Source organism: Oncorhynchus keta, chromosome 1, assembly GCF_023373465.1.
Source record: "Oncorhynchus keta strain PuntledgeMale-10-30-2019 chromosome 1, Oket_V2, whole genome shotgun sequence".
NCBI lineage: Eukaryota > Metazoa > Chordata > Actinopteri > Salmoniformes > Salmonidae > Oncorhynchus > Oncorhynchus keta.
The window spans coordinates 61,048,391-61,058,579 of NC_068421.1; the positions used below are offsets into that span (position 1 = coordinate 61,048,391).

The 10,189-nt window shown below is 40.4% G+C and overlaps 1 long non-coding RNA gene across 1 annotated transcript; it reads left to right on the forward strand.

Moving 5' to 3' along the window:
- The first annotated feature begins 8,276 nt into the window (after positions 1-8,276).
- LOC118395740 (uncharacterized) lies at positions 8,277-9,868 on the forward strand. Its single transcript, XR_008060534.1, has 4 exons — positions 8,277-8,622; positions 8,716-8,810; positions 9,296-9,396; positions 9,592-9,868. It is a non-coding gene; the product is annotated as an uncharacterized LOC118395740 (long non-coding RNA).
- The last annotated feature ends 321 nt before the right edge of the window (positions 9,869-10,189 follow it).

A 10,189-nucleotide genomic window follows, 5' to 3' on the forward strand; every position in this document is an offset into this window, starting at 1 on the left:
CTCAATCAGCACGACAGAGTGATTTCCAGCCTTGTCCTCGTCAACACTCACACCTGTGTTAACGAGAGAATGACTGACATGTCAGCTGGTCCTTTTGTGGCATGGCTGAAATGCAGTGGAAATGTTTTTTGGGATTCAGTTAATTTGCATGGCAAAGAGGGACTTTGCAATTAATTGCAATTTGATCACTCTTCATAACATTCTGGAGTATATGCAAATTGCCATAATATAAACTGAGGCAGCAGACTTTGAAATTTAATATTTGTGTCATTCTCAAAACTTTTGGCCAAGACTGTACACCTATATGTATACATGCATTGCACGGAATATCCAGCTGCTTTGTTTGAATGTTTGTAATATGAGGCGTGTGGGGTGTGGATTATAATATGGCAGCAGCTGGTAATCTCTTAGACTGAGAGGAATAGACACCTGTGATCACTGTGGAGCCAGAGAAATGTCGCACCCATAACACACACAGAGACGCACAGACCTAGAGTTTACACTTCCAACACACACACACACCGACACACACAAACACAAGGCTAGTCATGGGTGACACCACCACACACAGATTTATCACACACACACAAACATAAAGCTCGAGGCTTGCATGCATGGGGCAGAGAAAAATACCCAGCTGTGCGCACACGCACTGCCACAAGTGTGGGCCACGCATGGTGAGCCAGGGACACAGTCTCCCCTGTCACATGCCACCACAGACACTAATCTCTGCAGTTGTGCTGCAGCAATGAGGCTGGGCAGCCAACTGGGGGAGCGTGGCAGTCTGTCTGGGCAGGTGTGTGCGTGCCGTCAGGCCCCGGATCCTGCGATCTGAGATGGGTCACAAAAGCAGCTGGATGGTGGAGGGGGATTGAGTAGGTAGGGTGTGAGTGGTGGAGTGGGGCTGCTGCTTAGACCACTTTACACTGCCTGCCCCTGTCGGAAATGGATGGACACCATTCATAGGTCTACAATTACGAACACTGACAGCATTCATCATTAATCCCTATAAAATGGGTATAACCGTATAACTCATACTCAGCTGACAATAATGTTAGTGGTTAGAGCTTTGGGCCAGTAACTGAAAGGTTGCTGGATCGAATCCCCGAGCTGACAAGGTAAAAATCTGTCATCCTCCCCCTGAGCAAGGCAGTTAACCCACTGTTCCCCGGGAGCCGAAGATGTGGATGTCGATTAAGGAAGCCCCCTGCACCTCCGATTCAGAGGGGTTGGGTTAAATGCGGACAACACATTTCACTTGAAGGCATTCAGTTGTACAACTGACTAGGTATCCCCCTTTCCCTTAATGGAGAATAATCATATCAGTTACAATTAGGGCTGTGGCAGTCATTAAATTTTGATAGCTTGTGATTGTCAAGCAAATAACTGCCGGTCTCACGGTAATTGACCGTAAATTAACGTAAACACATTTAGCATCTCGTGGCTTCCACGCATAGCCTACAAGCCACTGATGCAGACCTTTGGAATATCTAAATTTTTAAAAGTCTAATACATCCATGTAATATAGCCTACACCATCACAATAAATCCCTTATTTATTTTAGATGGATCTAAAGAAACATGATATGAAGAAAATGTAGTCTATTTCAGAAGAACAGAATAGTATACTCTGTACTGCCTTATGTTGGGCCCTGTTGGGCCCACAGGCATGTGGCTACACAGTTAATTTAGCAGACAAGATATGCTTAGTATTTCTTTGTATTATTTTATATTGTTTTATAGTATGACGAATACAATTGAGTATAGATAAATAAAATATGTTGAGTGGTTAACAAAAACCGGTACTCCTTAATGCTTAATTTAGTTATTTATGTAACTTTAGTTCTACAAACATTGGGCTATATGTTTTGATTTTTAATACATTCTAAGGCTGCATGATGCGACTCTAACGATGAGCTCTGCTTTGTTTCTTGTGCAGGCTGTACACACTTCATCAGTCTCTCATTCACAATTTGACAAACACTTGATAATGCCTCAAATTTCCTGGCTGCGTCTGCTTTGTGGGGCCATAATCCCCCTAAAGTAATCCATGCCTTTTGCACCCAGTGGCCATTATCCCCTTGGGCTAAATATAATTATAATTCCCTTCTATCCGCTCGGGTCTTTCTCGCAGGCTACAAGTGAAGATGGACATGTGCGTCCTTATCCAATTCTGAGGTGCATATTGAAGATAGTAAGAACTGTCCACATTTACTTTTTGTCAGCCAACAAGATGAGTAGCCCTAGCAAACAGAAAAAAACATTAGCCTATCTACTATCCCCCATAGTGCATAAGTTGACCTATTCTGTGTGAGAAATAAATATTCCAAACATTGTCCGGGACAGTTGCGGGATGCGATAGATCCCAAATTAATACAACCACTAGCATAAAAAAAACTGCTTTAAGCAATCAGTCTAATGCAACAGATGAGAACGTTTAGCTTAAAATGACTAGCAGCAGCATCGGAGCCTGGAGAAGCCTAATTACCGTGACTAAATGGTCACATGGAATTTGACTGCCATCATGACTCGTGACCGCCGGTGTGGCGGTAATACGGTCACCGTAACAGCCCTAGTCACAATTCGATTTTTACATTAAAGTTGAGAGGAGGCACTTGAGAATCTACAGTTGGTCATGTATATTTCTGGCAATGCCCATGCATTATTAATGTGTAAGCAACATTTCAGTGTTCCACAGTTCACATAGCTGGTTGAGGGGTTATGCTTGGGTAATGTTTAGGGGGTGATTAAAAGGCAATGGGGCATGGGTAAGTGGGGTGTTCAACACTGCCATAATATCCTGTGCAATAACCTTTGAACTCCCTCCCCCAGCCTGCTCCCAGATACATCTCCTGATCCTGGGAAGCTTATCACTAAAGCCTGCCTGGATACCAGCTCTTATTGTTCCAGATACAATTACATTGGATTGAGGAGGTGTGTGTGTGTGTGTGTGTGTGTGTGTGTGTGAGAGAGAGAGAGAGAGAGAGAGAGAGAGAGAGATTCAGTTGTGATGGAGAAAGCTGCGAACAGGAGGATAATCTGGGACTCTGGGGTGCGAGTGACACTAACCAGCCCCCTCAACCTCACAATGCTCTGACCCCCTCCACCCCTGAGCTTGTGAAGAGGAACCCATGGTCTTGTGAATGGTAGAAATTCTCCACACTGGCACAGCCTTTGGTGGAGGCCAGATGGAGTCTTTGTCTTCTAACACACAGACCCCAGTGGGCTCAGTGGAATGCCAGCAGAACTCTCTTGTCCTCCACCATGTTCACATGACTCATGTGCAAACAGCCATTATTCACAGAGAATGATACAAATCCACCATGTCTAAGACCATCACAGCACACTGGTGATGCTTATTTACTCTGATAGCACAGTTTAAGGTGTGTAATATGACTTTGACCCAGTTGGAGGTCCGAACTGTTTTTGACGTGGATGTTTGTGAAGCAGTGCTTATTACCAGTTATTGACTGGTATCAGCAAGTGATGTGAAAATGTCCTAACTGCTGATTATATCTAAGGAATAGTCATCCAGAACTATTTCAGTGACATAACTGGACATGTTATTTTATGTCTCTCTGGGTGACAGATTTTAGTGTCTGCCAGTAGAAACACACTTCAATATTCGAGTGTAATGTAGGTCTATACATTTTCACATTCATGTTTCACCTGGACTGACTAAATATTGAAGTGCATGCCATTTCATTCAGGCTACAGACAGTTTGTTGAGAGATTACATGATGATATTGAGTAGATTTGTTTTGACAGTAAACCAACAGTAGGGAGGTTTCCGTTGACCCAGTTTTTTAAATTGAAGAACACACAAACACAAAATGGGCAGGCAGGTACAGCACTCATCCCACGTACATCAAATTAGTTATCGTAACACCATCTTTTAATTAGACAACATTGAAGTACGAAACCCATTTTTCCCGGTATTCCTGGCCTCTCTCTTTCTGTCTTCTTAAAGTAATGGGCTCCATATTGTGTATTTCTTTAACATTTAGTAATAGACTTTTTACTGGCAGCCAGTAGGACTTTCTACAGGTATTGCAGGTATTTCCCCTAAATAGAGAGTAATGAATGTTTGTTCTATGTCAAACCCCATTTCTAATTAAAGATCTTATTTCTCCCCAGTAGGATTCAATAGCGGGGAATGACCAAAAGATATGAGAGTGATCCGCCATTGAAAACACACATTCTCTTGAAATAATTTTTTTTGTACTCCAAGTTGTATGCGTTATTGAATAATTCTGGTACGCTCGAAGGGTCAAACACTTTTAAATTATTTTTAAAAGTACTGTCGAACCTACTGGTATTTGTAAAAAATCTTGTTTATTCAAGCCATGTTTTTTTTAACTTAGGTCCTGAAAGTGATCTGGAGCCCTGAAAGTGATCTGGAGCCCCATTCCTTATAATTGTACAAAATGATGTGATGCCTCTTTGCATCCACTGTTTAAATCTGTTATCCAGAGTTGCATGGATGAATCTGGGGTCTTATGCGGGCACCTTTCTGTCTAAATGAAGTTGCTTGACTACCCTAAACCATGTCTTGAGAGAAATGAATCCCCTGATTGTGTCTATTGTGTATTTCTATTATCATGTCATTACTACCAAAACTGGCTGTGGGTGTCTCTATCAAAGTAGTCTCAATGTATTTCCATTTAGATTCAAATTCTGAATTGCACCAACACACCAGATGTCTCAATTGGGCTGATGTAAAATCATATTTTAGTCTTTAAGTAATTTTAATGTTGTGTATCTAATTTGTGGCCTCTTACTGTTTCAGATAAACCTTGATATCCGTTTATCCCCAAACTGTTTAGGTAGGATTTCTATGGGGGGCAGTGATTGGAACAAATACAGTAACCTCGGCAAGATATTCATTTTGATTGTTTCAATTCTACTACTAAGATCCAAAGGAAGTGAAATCCACCTGTCCAGGTCATCATATATTTTCTTGCTGATAGCAACATAATTTATGTCATTAAGTTTGCCTGTATCTTTTGGTATATTTACTCCAAGATAATGAATGGATTAAGAGGTCCACTGGAAGATATATCTGCTCTTCAGCTCTTGCCATGGGGAATAATTAAATACTAGGGCTTGGGTCTTGTGTACATTAAGCACATACCCTAAATATGTTCCAAATGATTGTAAAACATCCATCAATCTAGATACACTTGAACCTGGGGTTTTAAGGAATAACAGATTACAGCCTTGTCTTGCCCTCGTTCTAGACATATTGTTTGTGACAAATGTCCATTAATCATTATTCTGGCAGTCGGATATATATACAGTGTTTTGATGCAAAGTATCACTTCTTTGTTGAAACCACATCTATCCATAACTTCGAATAGATAATCCCAACCCACTGAATCAAATGTTTTTTTCTGCATCTAGATGGATTAATATAGCACTCGTCTTGTCCTGAGTGATGTGGTCCATGACGTAGTGTTCTCCTTATGCTGTCCTGTATCTGTCTATTTCGTGTGAAACCAGTTTGATCCCCGTCAATCAATTCTGGGATTATGTCCTCCATTCTTTTGGCTATTATTGATGCATACGGTTTATAACACATGGTTAAGAATCGTGATAGGTCTATAGGAACTGCATTCCTTATCTTTACCCTTCTTTGGAATTAAAGATATTAAGGCTTCTCTCCGCGGTGGCGGTAGAGTCCAGTTAAAACAGGCCGGAAGTAGAGGTGTTAGTTGTTCTCTGAAGGCTTTGAAACATTCTGAAGGGAAGTCATCAGTCCCGGGAGATTTGTTTTGCTTTTAGATTAGATATTGCAGTATTCGTTTCTTCAGTGGTTATTTCTGAAATAAGTCTTATCATTTTGCTCCGTCCCAATTTGAAGGGAGGTCAAGTGAATCTTCTCTGGTTGCTTGGACAGATTTGTATAGTATGATTCAAATGCATTCTGTATTTCATCCAATTTGCATGTAAACTGTTTTTGATTTTTTTAAATGTATTCTGTGCAAGTTGTTTTCTGAGTCTCCAATCTAGTGATTTTATTTGCCTTTGAGCCTGCTTCATAATAACGTTTTTTAAGGAACCTGAGCTTTTTCTTTACTTCTTCACTATAGATCTGATAGATTTCCTGTTTTACCTTATGAATCTCACACAATATAACAGGGTCCTTTGAGATCACTATGAGAGCATTCTAAGCTTCCTAATGTTTAATGTAATTTCATTAGTTTCTGTACTGTAATCAGTTTCTTGAGTGATGTGGCTATGATCTTCCCTCTAATAAGCGACTTAGCTGCATCCCACAGTGTAGCAGGAGATACTTCCCCGTTTTCACGAATCTCCAGATAGATGTTTCATTCTGTTTTTATTGATCCTTGAAAGCTGTATCCTTCAGCATGCTTGTGTTAAGCCTTCGTTGAGTATTTCTTGGTTGGCTATAAATGTGCAGTTAAGTAAACTCCATTATGGTCTGATAAGTCCCTCTGCCTGACCCTACAATCCTTAAACCTGTGCCTATCTGCACTGTACATGAAAAGGTGGTCTAACCTGTAGTACTCAGTGTGGCAGGCTGAGTAAAAGGTATATTCCCTTTCTGACATATGGAAGTTGCGCCATACATCAATCGGTCCTAAATCTTGTAATATCCTATTGATCTTTTAGCAACCAGACTCCTTTTCCTATTCTGATTCATGCTGTCCATTTTCTTGTTTAAAATCATGTGGAATATCCCCTCCACAGATAAGTGCCAGAGGTTTCTGTGGCAACTAAATCAAACACTTTTTTAAAAAAGAAGACCATGTCACTCCCCGGGGCCACGTACATAAAATAATGTAACTCCCTTATGAAACAGTTTACATTTAACAAATATACATTTACACTCCTTGTCTTTTATTTCTGATATCAACTCAAAATTAACTGAATTTGGGATCCAAATTGCAACACCCTTTTTATACCTGTTTTATAAGAAGAGAAAACAAGTTTCTCATGTTCAGGACGGGATACGTGAGTTTCCTTCCAGAATAACATGTCAGCTCTCTTTTCATCTTTGATATTACCTTCTCTTTATGGCACTCCCCAGTCTGTTCACACTGACCTTAAATTCCCTATGATGCATCAATATAGACCAGAAGAAAGTGAACCATAAGTCTGCTTAACATGAACCTCAAAAATAATGAAAAAACAAGAACAATAAAAAGAGTTAACCAAAAGGGAAACGACTTTACTATAAGGACTCCCATGTCAGAGGACTCCTGCCTCTGGGGTTTGAGGGGATGAGCCTGACCGCTGGATGGGCCCCTCGCTCAAGTATCAAAATGTGTGACGCAATGACAAAATGCAGAACACCTGCACAGCAAATAAGGATGAGTCTTACAGCAGAGTCACTATTATTATTTTTCTCAAAAAGAGCATCTTTTAAAAGTTTTGGGGATTAAGTGACTGACTGTGACCACGAGGTAAAACACAGAGTTAATTCAAATAGAGTGTTTATAAGTAAGTATAGCTAGAGTCAATGTGATCCTGCCCACAGATTAGCAGTTACATTTAGATTTAGCCGCCATTGATATTTTCTTCCTCGCATTCGCCTCAGGTAAGTAATATGGATTTGAAAAATAGAATTGTAGGATCATGATTTCTTAAAATATTGTTTTGGCCTGACATTTAAATCATGCTAAATAGGGTTAGTGTATGACTAACAGTCAAATGTAAAGACACAGATATGCAATTTGGTTGTATTATCCCTGTAGCATTGTTGAGAACATAGATGAATAAATTAATGCTAATAGGCAGATTCTGTTTACTGTTCTGCAAACTGCTCCATGGATGTGTGTGGTTCGTCAGACTGACACTCTTACCCTGACAAAGTCCTAACAGAAAAGGGAAAGCAGAGGAAGACGGTGCAGCCAAAGTAAGCCTTTCATTATTTGCTATGATTATCTTTTTATAATTAAAAACTGCATTGATCTTCCTGAGATTCCATCTTTGATTTTGGGACAGGCCTACTCCAACAGAGTTACTTAGTATGTGGGCTTTTTCCAGTCCTGCTCTTATCGACCTAAATTATCTTAGATCCTAATGTGCAGCTTAGTGATATAGCCAGGTGTTGGAGTAGGACTGAAACCAATGCTTTCACAGTAGCTCTCCAATAGGATGGCTGGCTACCACAGAGCTCTTTCTCAATTTTTCTACCCTTGGCTCCTTGTGTCCTCTTCTCATCCTTCTCAAAACCAACTACAGAAGAATGAATTAGGAGAGGAACATTGGGTCTCATTATCAAATTTTAGGAAGCGATGAAAATGTAGCTCAGTTGGTAGAGCATGGCGCTTGTAATGCCAGGGTAGTGGGTTCGATTCCCGGGACCACCCATACGTAGAATGTATGCACACATGACTGTAAGTCGCTTTGGATAAAAGCGTCTGCTAAATGGCATATATTATTATATTATATTATTATATTATTTTGATAAAGAACCCTGGTGTACTAGGGTCTGTGTCTGTTGTGTTTTTTGTTAGATGATTGAGGACATTCTCCAGAGCAAAGCTGGAGGGGAAAGGATCATGAACGAGTATGCTCAGACAAAAAGCTTGAATTACCGCATCAGACGTGACATGATCAAGATATTGGTTGCAAATATGACAGAGGCTCATGGGTAAACCATCACACATTTTATGCAATTAAGATCAATGTTTTGCATTCATGTATTATTGCCAATCTAATAATTATGTATATTTCTGGGGTCCAGAACAAGTCTCCAACGACATGGGAAGAAGGAGGCATATGCAACAGGAATAGTTTCCTTGTTCCCCTATCTGGCTGACCGCAAAAGCAAGACAGACTGTGAGTACAAAATAAATCAGGGTCCCAATTCACTTTACCTTAGCCCTTTGATGTTTGCAGATTTGAAGGGTGTGGATAGATGTAAGCAGTGTAGTTGTGGAGCTTTCACCTTATGGATCAGATAGGGTTATAGGGCCAAGGGGAAATGGTGACAATTTTTTACAATTATTTTGCTGTTTTAAAAGGCACAATCTGCCGATAGTGAAACTGCCACATCAAATGATAAACACAGCATTTTTCAAATCACTTTTCAAGACGCAAAGCTGTCTGACATGGCAATGTTGCAGTTTATATGCTCCTCCTCGGTCACTTGTAATTGAAGATAACATCAATCAGGCTTTGTGAAGGTGAAGGTGACTGAGGAGCATTAAACATTGCAGTCCCTGCTACTGTTCAACTTTTCTTTCAGATTCTAGCATGCACCAGTGACACATTTGCTTCATGTGAACAAAAGGTTTGTTTATTTCTTGTCTGTGTTTATCTAGGCCCACCATTTATAATGCAGAAGACTGAAGTGGCTACTTGGTATGGAGACTGAAGCACCTGCAAAAGGAGGCTGCAGAGGGAAGAATAAAGTCACTAACAGGTGGGGCAGCTAGTTGGCATGCATAAGTGTTTTATTTGAGTGTGTATGGTTTGTCCTCGCTCGGGTGTAGGCAGGTGATGGTGTGTTCACAAGGGAGTGAGACGTGCTTTTCTCACGATTCAGTGTAATGGGGTTTGGTTGGACTGTTTATACCAGTGTTGTGTCTTCTTGTCCTTTTTCATCTTTTGGTTGAAGGTGGACCATAGATCGAGACCCCTTCACGGACGAAGACTGGCTGAGGGAAGAAGGGCAGTGCCGAGAGCCATCGCACTGATGAAACACACGTCTGATGAAGCAACCGTAAAATAAAATATATTTTTTTCTGTTTCAAATATTTTTTATTAAACACACACACAAGAATGGGGTATAGGTATACAAGACAGGTATACAATTCTTATCTAAACATATAAGAGCATTCAGGAACAACAAGACCCAGAGCCCTGGGTGCAAAACAAATCATACAAAACACGACATACAAAACAAGGACACGTAGAAAGAAAGAGGGAAGATATCCCCCCTATCCCCCACTTATTCCCCAAATAAAATATATTTTTAAATTGAACCTTTATTTAACTACTGTAGGCAAGTCAGAACAAATGTTTATTTACAATGACGGCCTTCTGTTGTTGATTTACTTCTGTGTTTTGGGTCATTGTCCTGTTGCGTCATCCAACTTCTGTTGAGCTTAAATAGGCGGACAGACAGCCTTTTATTCTCCTGCAAAATGTCTTGATAAACTTTGGAATACATTTTTCCATCGATGATAGCAAGCTGTCTAGGCCCTGAGACTCCC